General features: G+C 44.9%; 1 pseudogene; it reads right to left on the bottom strand.

Moving 5' to 3' along the window:
* Positions 1-10,007: 10,007 nt before the first annotated feature.
* LOC136503571 (uncharacterized) lies at positions 10,008-13,884 on the bottom strand (annotated as a pseudogene).
* Between the last annotated feature and the right edge of the window lie 3,558 nt (positions 13,885-17,442).

Genomic DNA, 17,442 nt, shown 5'->3' with positions numbered 1-17,442 from the left:
CAAAGGGTACGAGATAAATGGAAATATATTTTACACAGTAGCCCAAGATAAAAGGAGCACCAACCAAAACAGTGGTGTCCGCATAGATGCCACCGACCCTAATGGAAATAAGCAAACATATTATGGCCGCATAGAGGAGATATGGGAACTAAACTATGCACCTACTTTTAAGGTACCTTTGTTCAAGTGCCAATGGGTAAAGGCGACTAGAGGCGGGGTAGCAGTCGATAACCAGTATGGAATGATAACCGTAGGACCTCAACAATATTGGGTACAAAGACGAACCGTTCATCCTTGCCAAGGATGTGAATCAGGTGTTCTATGTCAAGGACATGGCTACAAAACCGAAGAGAGGGAAAAACAACAACTGACCCAATCAATGAGCCAAAGTGCCACATAGTTCTTTCAGGGAGAAGAAACATCGTCGGAATTGAAGACAAGTCAGACATATTAGAAGATTATGAAAAGGATGACCAAATTCCACCCTTCACAGTGAACAAAGACTCAAGCATCTAGCTAAATGATGAGGACACTCCATGGTTACGGCGCGATCATAACCAAGAGGATATATGTTAAGAAGAAGTTCACTACTGTGCCTGCTTGATATATATAGTGATGTATTAGACCTATTATGTAATAATTGTGACTTCAGATTTTATTGTCGTGTTTTCATATTTTCTACTAGTTTAAATGAATTTTCTGCTAGACGGTGGATTTCCCGTAGAGAATGTGTGATGAAAAACCAAATGATGAACGTTAATAAGATGTGAAAACTAATTTCCTGTAAAAAAACAATAGTTTTAATGATTTTAATTAAGTAGTATATTTTTGCATGGTGTAAATTGTAATTATTATTTACACTATGTCAAATATTTATACAGTAAAACAAAAGAGTTTAGTTTACAAATTTTTGTTGCGTATAATAATGCAAAACCAAGTCCAAGAATTTTTTTATAATTTTTTGGATAATATTTTATTTATTAGGCAATTAATAACTCTCTGCATATTTATATAAAAGAAATATATAAAAAAGGAAAAAACTTATGGTAATCGGAGAAAGCCAACTGCAGCTCCCCTTTACTCTCGGGTGGATCAACCACCCGGGACTAAAGGTGGAGCTTTAGTCCCGGGTGTATCCACTAGCTGGGACAGATCTCCCTTTATTCCCGGGTGGATCAACCACCCGGGACTAAAGGTAGAGCTGCAGTTTTTGCGGCCCGCCCAAATGCCCTTTACTCCCGGGTCATAGGTACACCCGGGACTAAAGCTCAGACCTTTAGTCCCGGTTCTAATAATAGCCTGAGACTAAAGATTCTTTAGTCCCGGTTGGTATTTCCAACCGGGACTAAAGGTATCCCTTTATAAACCACGCCCTAGTTCTCTTCCTCTCTGTCTCTGCCATGCCGTCACCTCATCTTCTCCACCAGATCAATCCAGCAGTGCCGCCGCTCCTAGGCGACCACCCTAGCCTCGCCTCGTCAGCGCGCCTCTTCTCCGACTAGCCAGCGCGCTTCTTCTCTAGCCGGCTAGCGCGCCTTGCTCGTCCTCGCTGGAGCGCGCCGTCCACATCCCCAGCCCCCACCTCACTCGTGCTCACCGGAGCGCGCCGAGCCTTCACCGCGTTGCCTCACCGGAGCTCGCCCGAGCCTTCCCCGCACGCGCTGCCTCACCGAAGGGTGGCCGAGCCTTCCCCGCGCTGCCTCACCGGAGCTCGCCCGAGCCTTCCCTGCACGCGCTGCCTCACCGGAGCGCGGCCAAGCCTTGTAATTAGTTTCTCTTGTATGTGCCTGTCAGTAGCATTGTATGTTTGAGCGTGTTTGAGTTTCTGTAAAACACGACATGCGGGACGGCGGAGAACTCGTGCTACCAACTCCACGCGGCTGCGGTGCCTAGCGGTGCGGCTCGTTTCCATCGGGAGCGCCAGGCAGGCGTCAGTCATCGTTCAGCTCTGCCGGTCATGGTTTTGCGGTTGCGTTGCTGTCTTGTGCACTTCGTTCGTAGAATCAGAGCCCGAACAGTTGCATTCTTAGTTCGTGTTGTTTTTTAAAGAACGGTATAAACGCAGACAACTATATGTATGTAACTGCACACGTCCGATGAATAAGTACATAGAAATCATATCTTAGTACCTCCAAGGTGCTAAGCTAACATATCTTAAAATTAACGAAAGAACCAAAGTTATCTCGTTGTTGGGTATGTTGTTTACCATTAAAAAATAATTAACCACAAATACTAGCATTCATGCTGAGACTCAAACTATATGGACATGTTTCACCATAAAGATTCTGACCAATTGAACTATGACCTAGTATTTTTGAGTCTACGTGATAGGTTGTTCATTTTGTTAACAACCTAAACTCCTAAAGCCTAATATTTGGCTTGTATAACACCATACAGTTCTAATTTATAATATGTAGCAAATATAGAACACATATTTGAGCATGATTTCATAAATTCATAGAATTTATGCATAAATTGAAATTGTTTAACAATTAACATAAATAAGTGCCAATAATTCAACATATCAAAGTGGCAACATACGTATTAGTTGAATTTGTGGACTGTGTTCATCTCGGCGAGCATGTTCTCTGCCAAGCGGTAACGGACATCAAGGAGGAGCTTTGATTGTACGAGGGAGAGCGGCAATGGTCTTGGAAGACCGTGTTCCCTTCCTTGTAGAATCGGAGCTCTTCCTTGGCCAAGTACGGTGCCGTCCGGTGGAGAAATGCTCATCGAGATGATCACGTAAGCAAGGTCAACTAGTACGGATGGTTATTTATTGAAACATGTTTTATTTTTTATAGATATATCTAGTGGAATAAAAGCTAGATGGCTGCCCCGAGAGACAACATGGATAAAGAAATGATGAATATTATCAACACCGGCACTCAATTTGCCGATGGTGACCAGCAGGATGTAGATGACGGGAGTCAATACCTGGCTCTTGAAGAAAACCAAGAAAATATTGTGCAAGAAAATACTGGCGAGGTATATATATTTATATATGTATTTGAATATTGTATATATATATATATATATTTGAATATCTATCATCTATTATGTGTACACATGATATTTATTTATTCTTTTTTTATACGTAGCCCTCTGGATCGACGACCACAACGGCGAAAAGCAAAAATATTCGAGGCCCGAAAAAGCCATTGGAGGGGCGCTACATAATATCGGAATTCAATATCGAGATAGGCGAACCACTTGGTCCACATGCAAGGAAATTCATGCAACACTATGGGTACCTTGTAAGGGACAGACTTCCGATCAGTGCTCGTGAATGGAAGCAAAAGATCAACGAGCCTCATGTTAGTTTTATCTCAGATCTTGATAAGAATTTAATTTGGGATGATATCCTTCAACATTTCATGTTGCAAGCGGATGATTATGATGATATCAACGATAATGAATTGAAGGAGCTAGTTCGAAAGTGGGCTATGAAGAAGATGGCCACACAATTCCAGACTTGGAAGAAATCCATATACACGAAATACATCAAGAAGAACCTAACGCCGAATTTCAATACTAGTGGCCCGCTCGCGAAGTTGAGGTCCTACTGGAATGATTTTGTACAGTACAAGACATCAGAAGAGGGTGAGGAACGGATGAGAAGGAACCAAGAGAATGCCCAACAGAAGGTATACCACCATGGCATGGGATCAGGTGGCTACGCGACTGCCATTCCCAAGTGGGAAAAAATAGAAGCGGACATTCTTGCCAAGGGTATCACACCAGAATCACTCAATTGGCCCAAACGCGTGAAGAATTGGTTTTTCGCTCATGGGGGAAGACTGGACCTAGAGACCGGGAAGCTGGTTCATGGCCCAAAACTCAAAAGAGCAATACAAATATTATCTTATGCTCTACAAGCTAAAGCTATTGGTGCGTTCAAGCCCAATAGAGAGAAGGATGAACTGACGTATGCCATTAAGACTGCTGAACACAGTGGCCGAACAAGAGGTTTAGGACGAAACATTTCTTGGGAGCATGGTTTCCCTAACGACAGAGATACCTACAGAAGCCGGCAGAGAAGGAAGGATGAGGAAGCAGCGCGGGATCAGCAGGTTGGAGGAATATGTTCGTGAGTCAAGGGAGGCGTTGCTTCAAGCACAAGAGCGCGAAAAAAACATGCAAGCTAGAATGCAAGATAAAATCATAAAGCAAGTGCAAATAGCAATGAGTGCCCAAAGGCAGGCATCAGATGCAGGAATCAATATTAATATTAGCCCCCCTGATCAGTTGAAAAGCAGCTGCGCTTCCACGGAGTTACCAAATCAAGATAACATAATGCTACGTTTCCCTATGGATGACATCACTGCACCGTTTACATCATGTGAGCTACATATTCCAAAAGAGAATGCCACCATCATGGTGGCTCTCGGTGTTTTTCTTCTCTAGATCCTACCAAGACACCAAGAATCCATGGGGCAATAATACCACCTGGATATGTTAGCATCTCAGTGGATAGAGTTAACAAAGGTTTTAGTAATCTGGCTCTTGACATTCCAGGAGGTGTTGGGAAGAAGACTCTAGGAGAAGTAGAGAAGACATTCATACTATGGCGCAAGCGCTACATCATTATTCCCGGGGTCTCAAGTCCACCGCTGCTTCCTCAATTGCTAGACAATAGGTGCGGACAAAAGTGAACAAAAAACTTTTCACTAATTTTCTATTGACATGCATGATTAAAAATAACAATTTCTTATACCTAATTATTCTTTTTTATACTCACACAGCAGGGTCTTCGCCAATCTAAGTCCAATTATCCAATCTCCAGACCATCATAGTGCTCCGAGAAATCAGGTGGCAACGCCGCCACCGCCGCCACCTCCAAGGAGGTCTCCAACGCCTTCTCTGCCTCCCTTGATGACTAAGAAGAAGCCAGCTCCTAAGAAGTCCGCCCCGCAAACGAAGCCGTTGGCCCACCAGCCGGTAAAGAAGAAAGCCACATCTAATCCAGTTATTCCCCAAAAACTGTCTTATGAGAAAAGTGAAAAGGAATTAAATGCTGCAGTATAAAAAGATGTGGACAGTTTCTTCGAAAAAGTGAAAAAGCAACGAGAAGCGAGGGAGAACCCAGAGAAACCGTACTTCTACCTATCTCCAGATCTTCTAAGAAAGAAGGTGGACCAGAAAAAGCGGGAATCTCAAAAGACCCTGCCAAAATCGGACTACGACCGTTCTCTCACCAAGTCATTTGAGGCGACGTAGAAAAAGACTAGACCAGGGAAAGGTGTTGCACAACTCGGACAACAATCGCAACAATCAGTCCTCCCTCTTATCGTTTGTAATGAATATGGTTCGAACTTAGACTTAGACATCCATTTTGAGGAGCTGGCTCGGTTTTACGAGGAAACTGGTTTAGACCTTGCCCAAGTGCTCGCTGAAGGACCATCTGCTCCGAAAGTAGATCCTTAGAAGAAATTTGAACATGGAAAGAGTCTATACAACCATGAGGCCTTAGGTGAACTGGGTACGCAAATGTACCTGCTAAATAAGTGGTACATGACGGCGTGTGAACGGGGAGAGGCCTTTGTTCCTGTCCGAGTTAGAAACCAACATTACTTCCATGGCGATGACGTTATATATGTCGAGTTTGTAGAATTACACAACTATGCCACCTGGACTCTCTCGACAAAAGTCTCATTAGCTGCTATTGTCTGTAAGTGTGATTATTTTCTACTATTAAAGTGTATATGTATAAAGCTACATGTATATATATATAAATTATATATCCTCACACTATATTTTTATATATGCAGATATGAGATGACAGAACTCAGAAAGAGAAATGATAATGATATTGATTTCATTGATCCAAATGTCATATTCAAACACCCTAACCCCCCGCTTCAATGGAAAGCTGATCTCGAGAAAAATCTCATGAGGTTCTTAGTGAACCAATAAAACAAGAACATACTCTTCCCCTACAACTTCAAGTGAGTGTTAAATAATTAATGTCAATTATATGGACATTTGTTCAATTATTTGCTTACTAGCTAAGCTATCTCTCTCTCTCTCTCTCTCTCTATATATATATATATATATATATATGTTAACTCTAGTTGATGTCGATCATATTTGTGTATAAAAACATATGCAGCAATCACTGGATATTGATGGTCATCGATATGGCCAATAGTCGGTTGAGCATCTTAGACTCGTTAAGAAAAGAGCAAACAGAGTACCAAGACATGATAGATATTATCCAAGGGTAATTTGGTCTCTCTAGCAACTATATATACCCCGATCTCTTAACTGTAACAATTATTAAAGGCCAAATTAATTTTTTATTTTATTGGGCGTAGTGTTTGGAAAAGTTTTATTGAGGAACACCACATAAAACATTGCAAAGTGTCACTGGATGTAATCGCACACAAAGTAAGTACTAGCTACATATATATATAATCCATGCATGCTTTCAATTCACCAGATCTTTTTTCTCGTAAAAGTGGGTTCTGAGGCAAGAACAGGGGAACAACTACTGTGGATACTATGTTTGTAAGTTCATCATGGCGTTTGCAAAAAGAACTCCTGAAGAGATCCTCAAAGTACGTTATATAAATATATTCATATATTCATAATTTCTTTTGTTGCTCATATATATAAGTAATCACGTGACCAACACACACATATATATATATTAATACTTTTCCTTTAACTTTTATTGAAGACTCTATGGTTGAAGGAAAAAGTCATACGACGTGACCAACTTAAAGCAATTCAAGAGACCATAGCAGGATTTCTTAATGACCAGGTCCTCAACCCTGCCGGCGAGTTCTACAATGACGTCAATAAAACATGGAAGCCAAACCAGATGAAGTGAATTTGTTATCCCAAGGATATGATAGAATATACAATGCAAGCTTTATTTGTTATATATATATATATATATATATATATATATATATATATATATATATATATATATATATATATATATTATATGTACATAAAATAACGTATAATATATGTATATGCATGTAATATATACGTTAGTTTCATACTTTAGTTTGTATAAAATGTTCGAACATTATAAACGTGTAGAATACGTATATTACTAGCAGCGTAGAATACGTATTCAAAAATCTATTCGAAAACCAAAACGAATCATCAATTGAAAATAGAAACGAAAAAAAAGAAAAAAAAGAAAACCTTTAGTCCTGGTTGGTATTACCAACCGGGACTAAAGGGCCACCCCACGTGGCCAAGTCGGGAGGCCTCTTTAGTCCCGGTTGGTCTTACCAACCTTTAGTCCTGGGCGAGAAGCCGGGACTAAAGGAGGGGCCCTTTAGTCCTGGATTCGTGCTCCCGGTTGGAAAACCGGGACTGAAAGGGTTTTTCAACTGAAAGTAAAGCCCGTTTCTGTACTAGTGTCCGTATACTAAGGCATGGCGAGACATCCATGAACCGCAAGAGTGGCGACACGAAAGTTCAATCCCAATGCCCGGCTTCCATCTGAGCCTTGCTGACATTGGTAGTTGAGAGGCTGTGTGCTGGAATCCGATACTCAGCAAAAATTTCTCTAGGCAAGCTTCCCCCCACCGTTTTCTCCACCAAGTGTATGAAATTGTAAGAACCTTTCTTTTGCCTTCGTTGCCCGTCGACAACTGAAATATTTGATTATATTCATCGATCGATCTGCATTATTATATATATTATTAGTTTGGGGACATCTCTCTATATATTATGATGCTTCAGTTAACAGTATTAATTCTTGGTCAGGCTCTTTAGTGTTGACATCTACTTGTATTAGTATGATAATCAGGCTCTTGTCTTTAGTGTCTGTATTCTTGGTCATCCCTCTTCCCTATATATTGTACGTACTTTTAGTTGCTCTAATAGTATATTATTAAAATTGCTGAATGTTTTTAAAGATAGAATAAAGGAATATTTCCTGAGTGAAAAATGGATTTCTTCAATTTCAACCTTTTTGGTTAGATTAATCCAGAACAACATGATGTTTTGTTAGCTCTATGGAGACAACACAACATCTTTTCTTTAATGCCACTTTGCAAGATTTATTTAGAATACCGTCTATATCACCTTTCGAATTCATCCCCCTTCTAGCTTTGGGAACATGTTTGATTCTTGGTTGAATGCCAGTTGGCCGAAACATAAATCAAATATTTGTAGGAGCTGCTGCTTTTATGCTGGGCTATGTGGTTGCATTGAATAGATACGATATAGTATTAAAAAATTCTAAATCTAATACATTTTGGCAGGTTATCTTTACAGCAACATATTAGATTTGACAATCACTACTACATGATCGAATTTGCGCGACGTCGCCCGGGTGGCCTCCGTGGCGGGCATCTTTTTACCTGCCACGGTTAATGCCTGTCGATTTACGGAGGCGGGCGTTTTTTATTTTCTGAGGCGGGCACTTTTGCCCGCCACGGTAAATCGATTTAACGTGGCGGGCGTCTTAAGACGTTCGCCTCGGAAAATAGCCTATTTCCCGAGGCGGCCGTCTTAAGGTGCCCGCTACGGTAAATCGATTTACCGTGGCGGGCATCCTATATGGCCCGCCTCGGAAAAGGCCCAAGCCCAAAATCCCCAGCAAGGCCCGATTTTAACCTTGAACTATATATACGAGGAGTTAGGGTTTTCTACCCCACTCCTCTGTCTCTCTCTTCCTCCACCGGTCGGCCCGACCTCCTCTCCGTTCCGCGCGACTGAGTCCGAGGCGAGGCGACCTCCCCACTCCCAGGCTTTTTACATATTTACCATTATTACGATCACCACTTATAGGAATCACACTCTTAGAATGACGCTTACAAATTTAGCCGTTTTAGTTCGCGCTCCTTTTATTTTTACCACTTTCGCCTATGTGGCACGCCAGCTCGTGCTGACACGCTGGCACCGGCACGGGAAATGACCCCACTGCCCCCAGCCATCTTTCAATTAGACGCGCCGTTGCCCTCTCCCTTTTCCCCCTCCCCATTTCGTTCGCCGCCGCCTCCTTCCTCTGCCCGCCCGCCGCCCCCATCCTGCTGGTCTCCACCGACACGGCCACCACGGACGGCAACCATGTCGCATAGGGCGGAGTCATCCAGCTCGAGTAGGCCGGCGAGGAGGCTGAGTTCCATGGTCGCTAGGTTTGTGGCCTATCCGGTTGGTACGGAAACAGGGCTCCCCTGGATTGTCTGCCCCGATTGCAAGTTCGCTCGTGTGATTGAGCTTCGCGTGGTGCAGGACACTCGAAACAAGGGCCGCAGCTTCTTCAAATGCCCTAGAAACGGGGTGAGTTTTGGTGATTTTCCTTTTTCCTTCATTCTAGCCCTAGCTTGTCTTATTTATTTCTTTTTTTTGCACAATCCGCAGCTCTGTAGCTTCTATAGGTTCCAGAAGGCTTATTTCGATGAATTGGTCGACAAGAAGATCATCAGGATCTGCTGCGAGGAGATTGAGGAACTGGTGGAGGAGGGAGGAGAAGAGCACAGTGAAGGCGCCCATCTAGGGGTGGAGGGCTTGAAGGACCTGAAGACTGAGGCACTGGAGAAGAAGCTTGAGAAGATGTCAAAAATGAACTATGTCATTGTTTGTCTTGTGATTGTTGTGTTTGGAGTAGTTTTCAAATCTATGATGACCTGATGTAGTGACTTTGTATGACAATGAACCCTTTTATTTCAATGAAATTGGTTGTCCAGTATGCTTGAATGAATGAGCAGTTGGAATTGTGCATTCTCAGTTTCAAATGAATGAGCAGTTGGAGTTGTTTTCAGTGAATGAGCAGTTACAACCAACTTGTAATGAAAAAAGCAACTGCAAGGTGACATTAAAATAGGGGCTAATTGTTTGCCATTACATTACATAAATAAGATGTTCTTGACATTCAAATAGGGACTGGTTTGCCATCACATAATTGAGATGTTCTTCACTACCAAAATAAGGGCACCATGCTTACTGTTTCTGTGCCCATTTAAGTACATAACATAAATTACATGACATTGAACACAAAAGTTCCAGATCATTGCATAAAAGACCATCCATGGTCACTTGGCCTTGGCCTTGCCCTTCCCCTTGTCCTTCTCTCCATTCTTCTTAGGTGGTGGAGTTTTCTTCACTTTAGTTGCTAACTGCTTCCTCCTTGGTGTAATTTTCTTCAAAGGCTCAGGTTGGACTTCATCTTGTGCAAATAGTGCCCTACTATAGGAAAAACATATTTAGTTACCAGCATAGTTTCAATTAACCATCTTAAAGAAGATGAAATGAGTACCTTCTAATTGGTGTTTCTGGTAGAACAGCTTCCAAAGCCATTAGTTCTATGCCTCCTTCTTCTTCCCTTGCTGCTGCAAATTCATTTCTTGTAGCTTCCATTTCCTCCCTTGCTGCTGCTTCTGCTAGTTCCCTTGCTGCTTCTGCCTTCATTTATGCTTCCAGGGCCTCCCTCTTAGCTTTTGCTGATGCTTCTCTTGCCAATGCTGCTCTTGTCTTGGAGTTAGTGCTTCATCACCACCAAATGTCTTGGCCTTCTTCCTCCCAACCTTGGCTGGTTTCTTCTTACTTGCTCTCTTCCTACAAAGTGTAGGGTCAGTGCACTACTACACAAACTTTACTGGAGGCGGGCATTTTCGGTTTTCCGCGGCGGGCAAAGCCGTCCGCCGCGGCCTAGAGGCCACGGTAAATCGTGGCTTAACCATGGTGGGCGGCCTTGCCCACCGCGGTTAATCGATTTACCGCGGTGGGCGGTGTAACGTGCCCGCCGCGGTAAATATACTTTTACCATGGCGGGCACGTTAGGATGCCCGCTGCAGTTAATCATTTAAAAAAACAAAAAAACCAGTAGCCCGCCGGTGAGCCCGTTCTCGAGCCCACTAGCGAGCCCACCGGCGACGGATCCGGGCTTCCCATGGCTGCCACCACCTTGCCAGTCGCTCGTAGGGGACCACACCGACGCCTCCTCATGGATCCTGCCGTGCCGTGGTGGAGGGAGGCCGCCGCGCCGACGCGTCCTCACCCGCCATGGTGGAGGTCCCAGCATCGTGGCCGTGGTGGAGATCCACCACTGGATCCGGTCGCTCCACCGCCAGATCCACAGAGGAGGAGGGTGCAGCCGCTAGATCCGTGGGGGAGGAGGTCACCGTCGCCGGATCCATGGAGGAAGAGGTCGCCGTCGTCGGATCTGGAGAGAGGAAGAGGGAGGAGTGAGGGAGATGGAGAGAGGAAGAGGGAGATGGAGAGGAAGAGGGAGATGAACTCACTGGATTTGAAACCCTAGCCCCGCGCCATCGTCGTTCATGGAGGATCCATGGGGGAGGAGGAGGGCGCAGCCGTCGCCATCATCCAGCGCGTGCCGCTGTAGGGGGCGGCGCTATGGAGGAGAGCTGTGCCGCGCGCCGCTGCCTGCATCGAGGGAGAGTAGAGGGAGGCAGAGGGAGAGTGGGGGAGGCGGAGAGCTGAGAGAGAGAGTGGGGGAGGTGGGGAGCTGAGAGAGAGGGGGGGAGGCGGCGACGATGGTGCGAGGGCCTCGGTTTATATTAGAGATGGCTATTGGGCCTGCACATTTTCCGCGGCGGGCATCTTAAGACATCCGCCACGGTAAATCGATTTACCGTGGCGGACGTCTTAAGATGTCCGCCGCGGAAAATAGGGTATTTTTCGTGGCGGACATCTTAAGACGTCCGCCACGGTAAATCGATTTACCGTGGCGGGCAAAAAAGCCCGCCGTGGTAAATAAAAAATGCCTGCCTAGGTAAACCGTGGCATTTACCGTGATGGGTAAAAATAGGTGCCCGCCTCGATGGCCTCTGGGGGGGGTGTCGCGCAAAATCATTTGTGTAGTAGTGGTGGTTATCATTTACAAAAAAACAAAACCAAGTAAATCACAGTTAGAAGGCACCTTTTCTTTGTTCCAGTGTGGGGACACTTCCAGCTACTAGCCCTATGACCATACTCTTTACAGTTTGGGCACCTGACTTGCCTAGTTGCTTTGCTTCCTGTCTCCCTTGCTGGTTTCATCCTATGTTTCCTCAATCTTCCAGGCTCTTTCTTTTTCTGTAGTGGAGGGTGGACTTTGTACCCCTTGGCCACCTCAGGCCATTGATTCCTATCAGTGATGCTTGGAATTATACCTGCATATGCTGCTTGAAACTTGGCCACAGAATAATAGTTGTCCACAAAGGATCCCATGTCAGGGTTCCTCATGCTGGTGATAACTGTCAGTGCATGTGGACATGGTTTACCAGTTAGTTGCCACTGCCTACAAGTGCAAATTTTCTGAGGTAAGTACACAACATGCCTTCTAACTTCATCTTTGTACACCTTAGTGACCTCAGCTTCAGTAGGGTGACCTTTGGAAACATGCATGTGACCTAGTCCCCTGGAGGCAGCATTGAGCTGATAGATGACAGCAGGCAATATACCAGGAGGCAATGCTATAGAAATCTTCCTTCTTTTGGCAAACAAGATCATTATATGCTCTCTAATGGCATCTACCATGCAGTGCATAGGCAGGTCTTTGTGCTCTTTGATCCAAGCATTCCAAGATTCTGCTAGATTGTTGTTTATGTAGTCACACTTGATATCAGCAGAGAACTTGCTTCTTGCCCAAAGAAATGGATGGTGCTCATCAAGCCATTTCTGCACCTCTGGACTAGCTGCCAACACTTTGTCAAAGAAGTACTTGAACTTATGTGGGGAATATGCTCTAGCTGCAGGCCACATATTCTTGCCATACACATCACCTGTGTAGTACTTCTTCATATTCTCCATCAAATGCATAAAACATTCTCTCCACTCTGCATCTGGAAACACACTTTTTATAGCTGACTCCAAACCCTTGCATGCATCCGTGCAGATTGCTAAGTGCTCTATGGGTCCAATTGCTTTCCTAAGTTGTTCCATAAACCAAACCCAATTATCTTTTGTCTCAGAGTCAAAGAAGCCAAATGCTAAAGGAAACAACCAGTTATGGCCATCTAGAGCTAAGGCTGCTGGCATGTGGCCATTCTAGGACCCATTCAGAGCAGTGGAGTCTACACTGATATAAGACCTACAGCCATTCAAAAAACCATCTATATTTGCTTTGAATGCACAGAAGAATCTGCTAAACCTAACTTTGCCTTCATCATCTGTGATAGTGTCTATCTCTACCACACTACTAGGTGATCTCAGTTCTATCTCAGCCTTTATCCTATACAACCAATCGAAAGAATCATTCCACTTATCAAAAAGCTTTTCAGATGCTCTCCTAGTCCCATTGTACACTGTCTAGTAGGGGATGTCAATACCATATTTGAATTTCAACTCCTTTTTCATCTCTGTAGCCCCCATTGATGACTTCTTCTTTAAGAATTGAACTGCTCTCTCTACCACCCATTTTATTGAGGCCATAGTGTTAGCTTCAACCCTTTGTGTAGATGCACACTTATGATCTTGTTTATTTATTTGAATCTGCATGTACAAAAAAAGCCATACATAAGTATAATTGAAAGGCTTCAAACCACCAGTTCAATGGAGAAGATGCAATGCAAACAAAAACTACAACAAACATGTGTATAAAATCAGAAAATGTACCCTGACACTGCCATCATGTTGGGTTCTGGCTCTAAGTTTCCATGGGCAGCCTAGAGCACCACAGCAAACCCTGTATCTTTCTGTGTCTGAATGCTCAGTAACAAGCTCAAACTCCCTTTTTATAGCATATTGTTTAATTGCTAGCCTAAGCTCCTCCATGCTAGGATACACAGTGCCTACACTCATATCAGGATTGTCCCTGTCCCATTCATACAGTGGCTCTTCATGAGCAATGTCATCAACATCAATAGTTGCTGCATTCATGTCTTCATGCATCTGTGCTGACATAGCTGGAATTGGCACCTCTTGTGTACCATGTTCTTCCTCTCTTGCCTCAGCTTCCTTGAATCCCATAGCCTCATATATCTGATCCTCATCAACAAGCTATGTAGCAGTACCATCATCTTTAGGGTTCTCTTGAATGGTTAGAATGCTCCAATCAACTACTAGTATAGGTTGTTCATCATGGGGGGGTGCTACAAGTATCACCACAGCCTTCAACATCATTAGGCTCTGCACTATGTTCATTAGTCACACCAGAGACACATCTAGCTCTAGAAGCAGTTGAACAAGCATTGTCATTACACACACCTTTCTTGACAACATCAATTGTAAGAAAAGCCACCCTCTCATCCTAGTGGTCCTTAATCATTTGATGCACATGTTCATCCCTCCTAAGCTTCCACTCAGAGCTAGTCTCTTGGTCTACAACCCAGACTGCAAGTGTTTGAGAAGGCCCCCAGATAGTCTTGGTTGATAAATCATCATGGAATTTAGCAAGAGAATATTGATCGTTCCTATCAAACCAGATGTCATGCTGCTACTCTGCCATGACCACTGGACCATATTCATCAGCAACATATGGACCAACCTTAACAACTAGCCTAAATGCACTGCCAGGATCGATCCTGGCATCATCATAGACATGAAAAAACATGAGCAAGTACAGACTAAGTACTACACACCTACTGTGGTAAAGTGCTTACCAAGGAGGGCAATCACCAGTGGCCATTGTGACATGGATCAGATGGAGACGTACTACATCAATCGCCTATGAAGAAAATAGTAGAGCAAGACTAAATCAGCAAACATTAACCTAATCCCTAACCCTACTCGGTGCGGGCTCTCTACCACACTATGAAGTAGGGCACGTACCTTCGATCCGTCGATGATGGATGTGCCGAAGAACACCAAGGTTGTCGTCCGTGGTGGGCGTGGCGGTGGAGACGAGCAGGATGGGGGCGGCGGGCGGGCAGAGGAAGGAGGCGGCGGCGAATGAAATGGGGAGGGGGAAAAGGGAGAGGGCAACGACGTGTCTAATTGAAAGATGGCCGGGGGCAGCGGGGTCATTTCTCGTGCCGGTGCAAGCGTGTCAGCACGAGCTGTCGTGCCACATAGGCGAAAGTGGTAAAAATAAAAGGAGCGCGAACTAAAATGGCTAAATTTGTAAGCGTCATTCTAAGAGTGCGATTCCTGTAAGTGGCGATCGTAATAATGGTAAATATATAAAAAGCCCCCCACTCCCCACTCCGCGCGAGACCGAGGCAGTCTCCTCTCCACTCCGTCGTCACCACCTCTCCACTCCTCTCCCGATGCGACATCCACCGGCTACGCTGGGGACATGGGGCGCGCGTCGGCTTCTACGCGCGGGACCTGGCTCCCTTCCTCGCGTGGCGGCGCGACATCCACCGGTGGCGCGCCCTGGTCTCCTCTCTCTCCCTCGTGTGGATCTGGCCCCCTTCTTCCTCCCTGGCCGAATCTGGTGGGAGGCGGCCTCCCCATCCCTCCCTGACGATGGCGGCGGGCGGTTCTAGGTGGAGGGCTGCCGGATCCTATAGGAGGGTGGCTGGATCCAACGGATCCTGGCCAGATCCGGTGAATGCCGTGACGGTGGCGCTGCCAATGCAGGTACAAGTCTCTCTTCGTCTCCCTCGCTCTTCTCTCTTCATCTCCCTCACTGTTTCCTCTCCCCTTTCCCAGATCTAGAGCCAGCACGGACGTCGAAGCTGCGGTGGCGGCGCACGCGGATGCGCGGCTGCTCGGCGCCCTCCTCCTTTCTAGCCTCATCTTCGGCAGCGGCGCTGCAGAGGCGGCTGCAGCTGGATCTAGGGACGACGATGGCGGCCCTAGGGTTTTGGTTTGGGATTGGGCTCGCCGGTGGGCTCAGTCAATGGGCTCGCCGGTGGGCTTTGGTTTTTTTATTTTTCCAAACGATTAACCGAGGCGGTCGGTGTAACGTGCCCGCCGTGGTAAAAGTATATTTACCGCGGCGGGCACGTTACACCGCCCGCCGCGGTAAATCGGTTAACCGCGGCGGGCGGCCTTGCCCGCCGCGGTTAAGCCACGATTTACCGTGGCCTCTAGGCCGCGGCGGACGGCTTTGCCCGCCGCGAAAAACCGAAAACGCCCGCCTCTAGTAAAGTTTTTGTAGTAGTGAATGGTCCCTACTACATAAAGAAGAGGCGAGATCAAACCTCAAGAATGGATGCAGATTGTTGGAGACGGTAATCATAGAGGGTTTTGCGAAGTTCGGTTAGAAATTGAGGAATAGAATTGAAGTGTAGCTTCTTTCTTCTCCTTTCTTTATTTGCAGTTTGATCTCTTGTGAGTTATGTGCTTGGTTTTGTATTGAACAGTTTGTGTACTCTTTTCTTAGAAAGTAGTAGCCGGAACTTTGTTCCATTATTAAAAAAGTCACTCACGAAGCTATGGTTAGTCCGCAGTCCACACTACACTTGCATGGAGCAGTTTTTTTTTTTTTTTTGAAAGCAAAGCAAGCTTTGTTACTCGTCTAACCCAGCTGAATCGCTAGTCACCAACTCCTCAACATCTTGAGGAACACCATCCCAAGTTGTGAGGCAGGGGAGCAGGCTTTTTGCTGTTGGTCAAGCGGAGAGAACGGATGCATGTCTCGATATCTACTAGAAGCTGGGCCGCTCGAGCAGGCCGTGGCGTTACCCTGTAGCTATGTTTAGGTTGGGCTTTAATTGGTTTGGTTTGGGCCTTTAAATATATAATAACTATCGGACAATTTGGATCAAAACCTAGTGTAGGATAGTTCAAGCTGGACTACCCGTGGTCCCGCTTCTACACCGGAGTAGCTGATGCGCCAGATCAGACGGGACCTCTCTCAACTATCACGGTCATCCAATTTTTTTGTCCAAAACTACAACTAGTTTTTTTTTTACCAACTTCAACTTTTAAAACCGTTTTTTTTTCACATTGGATGGTTTTGATTGTGGTTTTGCTGATAATTATTGGACTAAGTTAAAAGTTTAGTGAAATAAATCGAAATAGAAATATTTGAAAAAAGAAACATAAAAAATTCATAAAAATAAATTGTCAAAATTTTATGTACATATTTTTACATAGAAAAAATAATGCAATTAACACCCTAAAATCTGATTTAATCTTAGGAAATTCATAGAAAATTTGTTTTGCCTCTGAAAATTATGAAACTAATTTTTTTTTCTAAAATCATGCTTTTATGTTGTCATGCACAGCTTGAAATTGTTTGAATGTTTCTAGACTTATTTTGATGCTTATTTGTCAGTAGAAACTGTCGATGTTGATCATCCGGTGGACCAATGGTGGATCACGCGCATGGGGCAGGGCGCAGAGTCGGCGAAGGGCTGGGCTGGGCTGGGCTGGGCTGTACTGTGTACATACTGATAACAGAGCGGCAAGCAGCGGTGGTGTAACTTGTATGGGTGGCGTGGCGAGCAGAGGTGCTGCGGCTTTACGTTGATGGCAATTATATATGGGAGAGTGTGGGCATCTCCGCACCTGATCGATGTCAGATTATTAACACGGGACGGAGAGGAAGAGTCAGCGAGGCTCTGATCGACCATTAGCATATATGTGGCCCCGTCGTCGTTCCGTCGGCAGCTTGTCATCTTCTTCTTCTTTTCG

This window comes from Miscanthus floridulus, chromosome 14 (assembly GCF_019320115.1).
Source record: "Miscanthus floridulus cultivar M001 chromosome 14, ASM1932011v1, whole genome shotgun sequence".
NCBI classification, from domain to species: domain Eukaryota; kingdom Viridiplantae; phylum Streptophyta; class Magnoliopsida; order Poales; family Poaceae; genus Miscanthus; species Miscanthus floridulus.
Note: the sequence above shows the minus strand (reverse complement) of the source record. Positions and strands in the feature narration are given on the sequence as shown.